Source organism: Lontra canadensis, unplaced genomic scaffold (assembly GCF_010015895.1).
Source record: "Lontra canadensis isolate GAN:19392208 unplaced genomic scaffold, GSC_riverotter_1.0 scaffold2, whole genome shotgun sequence".
In the NCBI taxonomy this organism is placed as follows: Eukaryota; Metazoa; Chordata; class Mammalia; order Carnivora; family Mustelidae; genus Lontra; species Lontra canadensis.
Genome location: NW_022630996.1, coordinates 65,429,925 through 65,443,199, shown reverse-complemented (window position 1 = coordinate 65,443,199; position 13,275 = coordinate 65,429,925).

Here is a 13,275-nt window from a genome sequence, read left to right as displayed (position 1 = left end):
TATCCAGAATTAAACCATACAAATAATTTCAAGGAGACAGGAGATCATGAGAAAAGAGAAGGATGGCAAAGTCTGGAATAGCCAGCACCACTCCCCAGGTCCTTCTGTGGCTGCATTAGTACCTGCTTTGGTCTAGATTTAATGTGAGCTATAAATGTTGCATGCAGAAGCACCACTTACACTTTTTTTAAAAAGGATATTTCTATGAAACATCTCCAATATTCTATACAGATGGTTACATAACTTATGTGATATTTTCCAGGTAGCCATGCCCCATAAACTGACACATTTCCAGGTTTTATATAAGCCATCTTAGACCACATACATGCACTAAAGTATTCAGTATAAGAATTCTCCTGCTAAATGGCTAAAATTAACAAGTCAGGAAATGACAGATGCTAGCGAGGATGTGGAGTGAGGGGAACCCTCCTACACTGTTGGTGGGAATGCAAGCTGGTGCAAGCACTCTGGAAAACAGCATGGAGATTCCTCAAAAAGTTGAAAATAGAGTTACCCTATGACCCAGCAATTGCACTACTGGGTATTTACCCTAAAGATACAAACGTGGTGCTCCGAAGGGGCACATGCACCTGAATGTTTATAGCAGCAATGTCCACAATAGCCAAACTGTGGAAAGAACCTAGATGTTCATCAACAGATGAATGGATAAAGAAGATGTGGTATATATACACAATGGAATACTATGCAGCCATCAAAAGAAATGAAATCTTGCCATTTGCAAGGACAAATGGATGGAACTAGAGGGTATTATGCTTAGCGAAATAAGTCAATCGGAGAAAGACAACTATCATATGATCTCCCTGATATGAGGAAGTGGAGATACAACGTGGGGGGCTTGGGGGGTAGGAAAAGAAAAAATGAAAGAAGATGGGATTGGGAGGGAGACAAACCATGAAAGACTCAATCTCAAAAAACAGACTGAGGGTTGCTGGGGGGAGGGGGGACGGGAGAGAGTGGTGGGGATATGGACATTGGGGAGGGTATGTACTATGATGAGTGCTGTGAAATGTGTAAACCTGGTGATTCACAGACCTGTACCCCTGGGATAAAAATATGCTATATGTTTATTAAAAAAAATAATTAATTAATTAAAAAAAAAGGAATTCTCCTGCTAGTAAATAACATTACTGTGTTTGTCAGGAGTTCTGTCTCTATAATGTTCACAAAGGCTTTTGATATATTTTTCCAGAGGCATCTCACACCAAAGGGAAAAAATGACTTGCAGGTCTGAGATTAACTTTTTCCTTTCCAGTCCACACTCTGATATTAGTCAAATCGCCCTTAATACCTATTTCTCAGGTACCTTGTTTATTATTCATCTTACAATATTTTATACAGAAGAATAAGCCTACCAACATCCTGACAACTACCGTAATTTCAGCTCATCCAATGTGTATAGGAATTTCCTCCCCAAGCATGTGATTATGGTCATATTTCTTCACAGGTCTTCTAATATTCTCTTACAACTCTGATTACTCATTTTCCTCTATCACCTATGGTTATTTGAATCATTTATATGTTTTAACGAAGGTATTTAATTGTGTGTGATTATTTCTAAAATAAGCCTAAATTCACTCATATCTCTGACCAATTTGTTTCCATGCATATCTTCTGTGGGCTTCAAATCATCCTCCCCAAATATTTTCTAATTGCAGTATGATTCTATCAATTAACTAGTCATTTGTTACACTATACAGTTTTGGCAGAAAGATTAAAGTTACATTTAACGAACCATGAAGCGAGTTAAAATTATAGTGTCGTTCTCCATTTCTTTACAACAGAAACAACATTTTCCCATGTACCACACATTCCCAGTGACGAGGATGGTGACTTAGAAGGTATTATTTGGGGCATTCTAGATTCCATTTGGTTTTTGATATGACCATATCCTAGATACCAGCATCCAGGTATCTACAGACACCAATTAACCATGTATCATTCTCTAACATCACTTCCCACCTCTGACAGGTAAACACAGTGTGTTCATCATCTGTTCTACCCAAACCAATTACAAATGGAAGACAAATTCATTTGGTATCCATGATACCTGGGCTATTAGAAAACAACGATAAAAGCTTCCCTGTCTAGTGACAACCTGCCATAATTTAGAATTATCATTTTGTTCCCAAACAAGCTATTGAAAACCGGGGGGCCACTGGCCTTTAAAAACATCAGATTCAATAGTGCCTAGAATATCTGATAGTCCTTCATTCTTGGAGGCACAAAGCCTCTCCTAGTACTGTCAATGATTATGGTGCTGTGATTGAATAATTGTTCAATTAGTTTCTTTACTTAGAGCTTTATTATCCTCTCTACAGTGATTTCTGGAAGAGAGCTCCCTCTAGTGTCGCTGTTTGGGTTGACAAGTCTTTTTCATCATCAAGATGATGATCACCCGGGAACATGATTTCAAACTGAAATCAACATCCAGAACCATCTCCTAAAACCTCTACAGAACATCCAGAGTTGCAAAGTCATTGCTAATTAAGCTGCCACATGTGTTGTAGCCATTTAACATGTACGAGATTTGTTCAATTTGGAAATAGGGTCTACAATGAAAAATATTGTGTGGTCCATGAGATTGTCGATTAATTGTATATATTCTACCCTGAAATACAGCTTCATCTGAGTCCACTGCAATGGTTCCCATACACAACCTCTGTGTACTTCCAGAAGAGACTTGCTGGTAATATTGGATCACGGGGTTCCATTCCAGCTTTCTTTAAATGCATTCTATGCACATTTACATGTGATATACTCAAAGGGACAAATCAAGCTCTAATATACTTGGCAGAAGGCAGCAATCTGCTTTCCATCATACCCAGGCAGCTGTCGCAACAATGCTTCCCCATAACTTATGCCCAAACAGAACGCTGAAGTTTAGCATCTCTGTCCGGTAAGATTCATTGGTAGTATTTTTCTCAGGTCAACTGAGAAATAACCAGAATGGTAAACACGACCTGTTAACAGTGAACTGAATGAGAGCCTTAACTTCCCTGGAGTTAAGTTGATCCATGAGAGGATGCTGCATCACTTCTTTTCTCAAATTAGGAAGGCGGAGGCCAATTTCTTTTCTTTAAAAAAAAACTGATCAAGAAGTTTCTCCCAGCATCCACCATTAGTCAGCACCAGAACTGAGAGAGATCACTAAGGGTATTACTCTCTTGCCTTTACTGCGTTCCTCCCTGGAATTGTGCCCCCATCTCATTTGCTAGAACACTCCTCTGTTTCCATTTATTACCTGTTTGTGACCCCATCCTGTTCCCCATGGTTGGATTTTTCAGCTCAGATATATTGTGTAACGACAGCACTGGGCAATAACAGAATCATTCTTATTGCTTCTCCTTGGCGCACTCCCTGGAATAATTTGTCAATCCATAAAATCTCTTCCATTCAACAGTATCTAGATTTAGTGATATGTCCCCCAATTATTAATTTTGAGAATCTATGACAATAATTAGAGACTCTATTACAGTCCTCTTACTAACACTCTCCTTTTCATAGCTTAAGGGAAATAGGATGGGAAGAAGAAATAATGAGTCAAATAAGACTATTCCAATTAAAAGAGGCAGAAGGATGAGTCCCAAATTTCAACTTATTTCAGCTTTGTCAGGATCAAACTTTATTAAAATAATGGCCTGGATTTCATTTTAATTTTATTGAAAGTTTATGAAATGTCTTTTCTCAAATTTTATTGATAATGAAATAAATATGTAGGTAGGTTAGGATAAAAGAGCAAACTCTAATATTTCTCTTGGCATTCAATAGCAGACATATGTATCCTATGAGATTTTTGGACAAACTTCCTTCTTTAAAGAGGTTCCATAGTAAATGAGGAGAAACAGGGATAAAACCATGATTCTGGGCAGTCAAGACCCTGCAGTCCTCACCTTTGCACTAAAGTGCTGGGAATCTCTAGGTAAATTACTCGCTGTCTCTGTACTTGTTTTCCATTTAGGAATAATGTTGGACTAGTTTATTTTCCTGCATTATTTGCTGTACTTTAGAAAGATAGTTACCCTTGATGGTTTTCTGTTACCTACAGAATCGAGTCCCAACTCCTTAGGAAAGCGCACAAGATACTTCACAATCTGCTTCCAAATAACACTCCCTTTTGACTATGGCAAAATTTTTCCAAAATGGGCCAGAGAGTAAATATTTTCACCTTTACAGGCCATATGGTCTCTGTCCTAATTATGTAAATTTGACATTTTAGTGAAAAAACAGCCATACAAAATATGTAAACAAATGAATATGGCCACATTCTGAGCAAATTTTACATATGGATACTGAAATGTAAATTTCATCTAATTTTCACATGTCAAGGGATATTATTCTTCTTTTGATTTTTCCAGACATTTTGTACAGCTAATGGTCCAGACAAAAAATGGACAGTATGCTAGATTTGGTCAGTGAGCAGTCTGCCAGCCCCTCCTGTACACTGCTGACACCACACTGAACACCTCCAAATAAATTATTTTCAAGGTGCATTGCTGTTGCACCTAATGATCTCTTTGCCCAGAACATCTTTACTTCCATACCCTTGTTCTCTCTTGGTAAATCCCTAAAGGACCATAAGAGTTTGCTCACACATTACATTCCTCCCCAAATCTTCTCCTACAATCTTCCCATCTTGATAAGCAGGTGCTTCAACCATTCAAGGACTCAACCCAGATAATGCATGCTTGACTCCTTCTCCCACATCTCACATCCAATCCACGAGCAAATCTTTCTAGTACTTCCCTGAAAAATACGTCCCAAATCCTACATTTTTCTCCATGACAGTCTGCAACACCATTATCTCTCATCTGACCGATCTGAACCTCTCTCCTTAGAAGGGAGAAGAAAACACAAGCCAGAGTGTTTTCCAACACAGAAGTTGGAGTGATTCTATAAAAAACACAAGTAAGAATATTTAGTCTTCTAACCAAAACCCTCTAATAGTCTCCTATTTTACTCAAAACAAAAGGAAAATTCTCATACAGCCTAAAATCCCTATATGGCATAAAAATCCCCACTTACTATCTCTCTGATCTCATGTCTTGCTACTGTTTGTTCCCTCCACTCACCCATACCTGCCACAGGGTTGCCTGGTTATTCCTGGGAAATGCTGCACAAGTTCCTGCCTCAGGACATTTTCACTTGCCGTTCCTTGTGCCTGAAATGCCTTCCTACAGCTACTTGCAAAGATCACTCACCTCTTTCAGGTCTTTGCTAAAATGGCAACTTCTGGGGGGCTATTTCTAAATGCTCTATTTAAAATTTCATACTCCTGAGGCAGCTGGGTGGCTTGGTCAGTTAAGCGTCTGCCTGCAGTTCAGGTCATGATCCCAGGGTCCTGAGATGGAGCTTCTCCCTCTCCCTCTGTCCCTCGTCCTTGCTCATGCTCATGCTCTCTCTCTAGTTAAAAAAAAAAAAAAAAAAAAAAGTGTTTTTAAATAAATAAATAATTAATTAAATAAATAATTAAATTAATAATAAAATAAAATTTCACACTCCCCAGGACTTCTGTGTCCTTCCTTGTTCATTTGCTCCACTATCCTTACACTATTTGACATAAAATATGTTTACTTTGTGGTTTATCACCTGTCTCTCTCCACCAGAACTATAAGCTTCAAGAGGTCAGGAAATTGTACCCATTTGTTCCCCACAGAACTTCCAATGCCTCAAATGGTACATAGAACTTGGTAAATTTGTTACCTTGTGCCAGATTCTACTACTGAATTCTCAATGCCAATTTAACCTTTCCATGCTTTACCGTCCCTTCAAAATGTATAAGACATCCATTAAAATCAAAGGAAAACGTAACTAAATATGGCATGACCGTACCAACAACAAATAATGGGCACTGCTCGAGTACGAAATTTGCCATGAATACCAACACTACAGCTTTCGGGACTTCTAAGGAGGTTTTTGAATATCAGAGGCATAAAAAATAGTTGCTTTTAAGTATTTAAATCAAAATGGAAATATACAATGCATTTTAATGACTTTAAGAGGGTGAGAGTATTCATTTAGGTTACGATTTCTTTCTTTGGCATACTCTCTCTGCTATAATCTAAAAATCTCAGCTGAGATTTTTGCTATATTAAAGCAGTTTTCCAAAAACAGTTTTCTATATACAAAACTCCTTAATCAAACTACCCACTTATTTACTATCTCTTGAGGATGCTTTTGAAAAGCTCAGTTAGCTGGGTGCCTGGTTGGCTCAGTTGGTTAAGTGTCTGCCTTCAGCCCAGGTCATTATCCCAGGGTCCTGAGATCAAGTCCCACATCAGGCTCCCTGCTCAGCAGGAAGCCTGCTTCTCCCTTTCCCTCTGTTTGCTGCTCCTACTGCTTGTGCTCTCTGTTAAATAAATAAATAAAATCTTGGGGAAAAAAAAAAAGCTCAATTAGCAAGAAAGCCATTTTTCTACTGTCAGCATATAGAAAGTCATTGACCCCGAATAATGAGCTATGTGCAAACTGAACTAAGTCTGCAGTACATAAGCAAGTTTGTGCTTTTAGGTAGCAAAGTTGTTGCCATGTACTGTACAATTCATTTGGTTAAGTCATTCGGATCCATTAGATCTATGCTGCTTCTTATGGGGAGACCTTCGTTATGGAACATCACTTCAATCACATTAAGCGTCACTTCTTTTTTTTTCTTAATAATTTTTAATCTTTTTAATTTCTTTTCAGTGTACCAGAATTCATTGTTTATGCACCACACCCAGTGCTCCATGCAATACATGCCCTCCATAATACCCACCACCAGGCTCATCCAACCTCCCACCCCCCACCCCTTCAAAACCCTCAGATTGTTTTTCAGAGTCCATAGTCTCTCACGGTTCATCTCCCCCTCCAATTTCCCCCAACTCCCTCTCCAACTTTGCCCCATCCAATCCACTTGACCCAAACTAAACAATAAAATAAGATAGCACTGAAACAAAGCAATTCAGAAGCATAAATTCACCAAATCTCAGTTACTAAATTTATACCCAAATATTTTATATGTAAGTCAAAGAAACCAAATGCTTAGTAAAGATCAGAAGATATAAAATTGACAAGAAATCTTAACTCAGAAGTTGACACATGAGATTTAACTTATACATTGTTGCTGGTATTGAGCAATTTGAATTGCTTTACACAAGCAATACAAACCCTCTTTTTTAGAATAGGCCAAGATCAGAATTGACAAACTGTGAAAAGTCACCAAAGATTTCAAGATACCTCACCATTACTGCTTATTTGTGCAAATTTCCATTATATAACCACAAATTTTCAGTACCCACAACCTAAATTAAAAGTTAAGAACCCTGTCCATCACTGCTAGGGTGGGATATGTTCATATATTGAATGGGCTTAGAACAGTATCTGGAACATATTAAACATTTTTTTAAAGATTTTATTCATTTATTTGACAGAGAGAGAGAGATCACAAGTAGGCAGAGAGACAGGCAGAGAGAGAGGGGGAAGCAGGCTCCCCGCTGAGCAGAGAGCCTCACACGGGGCTCCATCCCAGGACCATGGGATCATGATCTGAGAGGAAGGCAGAGGCTTAACCCATTGAGCCACCCAGGCGCCCCCATATTAAACATTTAATAAATGTTGGTTATTGCTGTTTTGGGCAACGAGAACAATAGCATCACAAATTGGAAAATGCACACCCTGTGTGGATTGATATTCCAGGGTGGGTTCTCAAAGCTACAGGACAAATACGTATCTTTTCAGAATATCAGTTTTACCTGGAAGGAAAAATAGCAAATAATTAAAAATGTTTTAAGTAAAATGTAAACATGGATACACTGTACAGTTGAATACAACATTTAAATCAATATTTTAAATAATAAGCTACATTTTAAATAAATTTTCCCATTCCTGTAGAGCTTTGAGCTACAGTCACAACTCGGTTCAAGCTCTTCCTCTGAGGATATTTTGGTGGAAAAAAATATTTGGCAAGCTCTGCTTTACAAAACAACTGTTTTTTTTTCCTGTAGATAAACAAACAGCACATGTCTACTCTCACTTTCTATGTAAATGAAGAGTGAACTCAACACCTTGCTCTAATTTTTTTTTTTTTCCTCTGTCTCACTTTTCATGGGCCAACATTTTTTTCTTGCTGCCCTCCGGACCAGGAAGGCTTTCTACTGGGACATGTGGAAGCAGCTGTGAGCTACTCCTCACTAATACCTACCTGCAAATTCCTAAAATGTGGCTGTTTTTTTATATTTGATTAATAAGTTATAATTAGGAAATACTAAGTACCATGTATTTGCATCTTAATGAGACTATTGGAAAGGAGGAAATCAAAATAATGATTTCTTGTATTCTTAAGAAGTTCTATAGAATTTAGTGTTTATGTCTTGATTACAAAACCTCTTCATAATTCACAAAATGTTCCTCAGCTCTGCCTCCCATTTAAATCTGATTAATCCAGATAACCTTGTTCTAACAGTGGGTGGTTTACTGTGATTTATTTTTGGAAAGTGCTAATGAAAAAGAAAAATTTAACTTTAAAATATCTGTGTCATAGGAAAATAGAGTGTAACATTTATGAAGGCCAAATATTTGAGTATTATACTTAACGGCGGCATTTATGGCTTTCTTTTTTTTTTAAGATTTTATTTATTATTTATTTGACAGACAGAGATCACAAGTAGGCAGAGAGGCAGGCAGAGAGAGAGGAGGAAGCAGGCTCCCTGCTGAGCAGAGAGCCTGATGCGGGGCTCGATCCCAAGACCCTGAGATCATGACCCGAGTCGAAGGCAAAGGCTTAACTCACTGAGCCACCCAGCAGCCCCATTTATGGCTTTCTATACTGAGTTGGAAAATTACTGAATATCCACATCTCATAGAAAGACTTTAAAAATAAGTTCATCTAACTAATAACAAAACTTGCAAATGTACACTAAAGAAACCATAATTTTTCAAATTAACTTATGAACACTTGTTGTGTATACCTAATTAATTATATTTGTAATTTTTCTCTCTATATATGTGTGTATGTGTACATATATAACATATGTATGTATATATATGCATAAAGTTGTAAAAATTTACAAAAAAAGTTTAATGTAATATATTTCTACCAGAAGAAACTAGTAAGTAAGCTGAAGCAAGAGAGAAAATGTCCTGCAATTCTATTCTTTTTATAATATAATAAAATACATTTAATGGCATCGGGAAAACAATATTGATAAGAAAAATTGATAATCTGATGTTCTTCCTTTTGGAATTGTTAAAGCATTTTATAACTGAGTCCCACATCATCCCTATGAAATAGTCATTACAAACATTATATCATAATTATTGAAATAGAAATTCTAAAAAATTACTTCCTTTGGCTAAAATCACTCCAACTGTGAAAAGCAGATGATCCCAAAAATTAATTTAGCATTAAATGAAACCCTTAAACACTTTCAAGAACACAGAAAAAGAACAACAACATCAAAAGGTTGTGTCTAGTCTTCCATGTCCTTCCCTACTCATTGTGACTTTATAGATTCTAAGAGTTGGAAGTTAAGTCCAGTACAGAAATAAGGCCTACATTTTTTTGTAAAAGTATCAGAAAAGGTCAATCTAACTCTTCATAATATAGAATGAAACCTCTCCCAACTCATAATCCAGAAAAATGCCAATCCACGTGAGACTTCCTCAATCCTCTCTACGACATGAACTAGTTCAGTACTGAATCTTCTGGTAGCCATCTTTGGGGGTTGCTGATGTGACCATAACTGGGAAAGATTCCTTGCACATACTTATGGCCAGTTACCTGTGCTTCTCACTTCTCCCTGCCATTAATGACTGCCAACTTCAAAGTCTTAGAACTCAAGACAGCTGGGTGAAAAGTAAATCTCCTAAAAGTTTGATTTTTCCCTAAGTCACACTTTTTCTGTCTTCAGATGTGATAACATTGAATTGGGCAGTTCCAGGATTGAATGTCAAATCTACCTTAAATGTGCTGTTTATTTCATGCAGACCAAGCTACTGTGAAGGGAGACAGGAATTCTCTTTCTTTAAATTTATGAAAACACTACTGGGGTTTTGGGGGTTTTGTACCTGTTCGGGCTTCCAATTCTTGTCAGTAATTCCGGTTAGACTGCACACACTTTGGTGTTATTTCACTTAACATGTTTTTTTGGTATGGAAATATGGTGATAAAGCATGATTTTGTTTTCACTTAGTTTTTCTTTAACATCCTTCTCTCCCACCACTTAAAAAAAAAAAAAAAGTCATCACAATTCTTTGCCAGAGAACTACAGACATTGTACAATTCAGAGGATAATTTCCCTTTCCAATTTTCCACTCATCCTTGAGTCAAATGGGTCTTTTTCTCAGCTTTTTTTTTTTTAAGATTTTATTTATTAATTTGATAAACAGAGATCACAAGTAGGCACAGAGGCAGGCAGAGAGAGAGAGGGGGAAGCAGGCTCCCTGCTGAGCAGTGAGCCCGATGTGGGGCTTGATCCCAAGACCCTGAGATCATGACCTGAGCTGAAGGCAGAGGTTTAACCCACTGAGCCACCCAGGCACCCCTTCTCAGCTTTATTGAGATATAATTGACATACAATGTTGTACAATTTTAAGGTGTGAAATTTGATTTATACACTTAAATATTACAAAATGATTACTATCATGGTTTTGGCTAACACCTTCATCATGTCACATAATTATTTTTTGTGGTGATAATATTTGAGATCTACTTTCTTAGCAACTTTCAAGTATATAATTCAGTATTATTATTATTATTATTTTTAAAGATTTTATTTACTTATTTGACAGACAGAGATCACAAGTAGGCAGAGAGGCAGGCAGAGAGAGGGGGGGAAGCAGGCTCCCCATGGAGCAGAGAGCCCGATGTGGGGCTCGATCCCAGGACACTGAGATCATGACCTGAGCCGAAGGCAGAGGCTTTAACCCACTGAGCCACCCAGGCGCCCCTATAATTCAGTATTATTAACTATAATCACCATCTATACATTAGATCCACAAAATTTATTCATCTTATAACTGGAAGTTTGTACCATTTGGCCAACATCTATCCATTCCCCTATCCTCTCATCCCTAGTGACTACCACTCTACTGTTTCTAGAAGTTTGGCTGTTTCAGATTCCACACCTCAGTGACATCATACAGAATTTGTCTTTGACTTTTTCACTGAGCATGATACTCTCAAGTTTCATCCATGTTGTTGCAAACAACAGGATTTCCTTCTTTCTCATGGCCAAATAATATTCATATATATATCTCACATCTTCTTTTTCACATTATCTGATGGTGAACATAGTTTATTTACATATCTTAGCTACTGTGAATAATGTTGCAATGAACATGGGGGCGCAGATAGTTTTTCCTGTTTTTATTTCCAAAGTGGATATATCAGATGGTAGGTCTATTTTTAATTTTTTGAGGAACCTCCATACTGTTTTCCACAGCAGCTGCACCAATTCACACTCCCAGTAACAGTGCACAAGAGTTCCCCTTTCTCTGCAGCCTCACCATTACTTGTGATCTCTTATCTTTTTGATGATCGAGATTCTAACAGAAGCAAAGTGATAGCTCACCAAGATTTTGATCAGCATTTTCCTGATGATTAGTAATGTCAAGCACCTTTTTGTGGATCTGTTGGTTATTTAAATGTCTTCTTTAAAGAGAGGTCTATTCAATTCCTCTGTCCACATTTTAATTGTTTGGGGTTTTTTTGTTATTGAGTTATATGAGTTCTTTATACATTTTGATACTAACCTCTTATCAGATACATAATTTGCAAATATTTTATCTCATTTTTTAAACTGTGTAGCTTTTCAGTTTGATATAAACCCACTTACAAATTTTTGCTTTTGTCGCCTGTGTTTTTGAGGTCATATCCAAAAATCCTCTGCTAAGATCAATATCAAGTTGCTTTTCCCCTATTTTTTGATCTGAGAGTTTTATAGTTTCAGTCTTATGTTTAAGTCGTTAGTTAATTTTGAGTTAATTTCTGTGAGTGGTGTGAGATAGGGATCTTTCATTCTTCTGGATGTGGTTATCCAGTTTCCCAACACCATTTATTGAAAAGACTATCCTTTCCCCTTTGCATATTCTTAGATCTTTGTCAAATAGTCGACCTTGTATGCAAGAGTTATTTCTGGGCTCGCAATTCTCTTCTGTGTGCCTATGTGTCTATTTTTACATCAACAGCATACAGTTTCATTTATAATTGCTTTCTTTGTAGCCTACTTTGAAATCAGGAGGTGTGCTGCCTCCACCTTTGTTATTATCCCTCAGGGTTGCTCCAGCTCTTCAAGGTTTTTTGTAGTTCCATACAAATTTTAGGATTTTTGTTTTCTGTTTCTATGAAAAATGCCATTGAAATTTTAATAGGGATTGCATTAAATCTATAGATATTTTTTGGTAGTATGGGAATTTTAACAATATTCACTCTTCAAATTCATGAACACAAGACTTCTTTCCATTTGTTTTCATCTTCTTCAATTTTTTTAACAACTTCTTCCAGTTTTCATTGTGCAGATCTTTTACCTTCTCAGTTAAACTTACCCCTAAGTATTTTACTCTTTTGATGCTATTGTGAACTGCACTGTTTTCTTTATATGTGTTTCAGTTGTTTCATTGTTAGCGTATAGAAATGCAGCTGATTTCTATATGTTCATCTTGTAGCTTTGAACTTTCCTGAATTCATTGATTAGTTCTAACAATGTGTATGTATGTGTGTGTGCATGTGTGTGTGTAAGGTCTTTAGGATTTTCTACATGTAAAATCATGTCATCTGCAAACAAAGCTAATTTTATTTCTTCCTTTCCTATTTGGATGCCTTTTATTTCTTTTTCTTGACTGATTGATTACATTGCTGTAATACATTAAAATAAAGACTTAAGACATTCCTGTCCAAAGTATTTGAAGTATAAGAACATTTTTCTAAACGGCCACAATATGAGTATAATTAACAAAACATTAAATATATTCTTATTAATATATTAATAAACTATTAATAATACTATTACTTTGTCCATATTCAAATTTCCTCCGTTGTCCTAAAAATGGCCTTTATTGATCTTTTGTTCAAATAAGGATCATAGCAGGATATACATGTGGCATTTGGTTCATGTGACATTTGATGGTTGTAGATTTTGTCTCTTTTAATATAGGATAGGATTCATTCTAACATTCCTGCCACACACACACACACACACACACACACACACACTTTTCTTTTCTTGTCCATTGACTTGTTGAAAAGACCAGGACAGTTATGTAAGTTGCCCTATGTTAGGA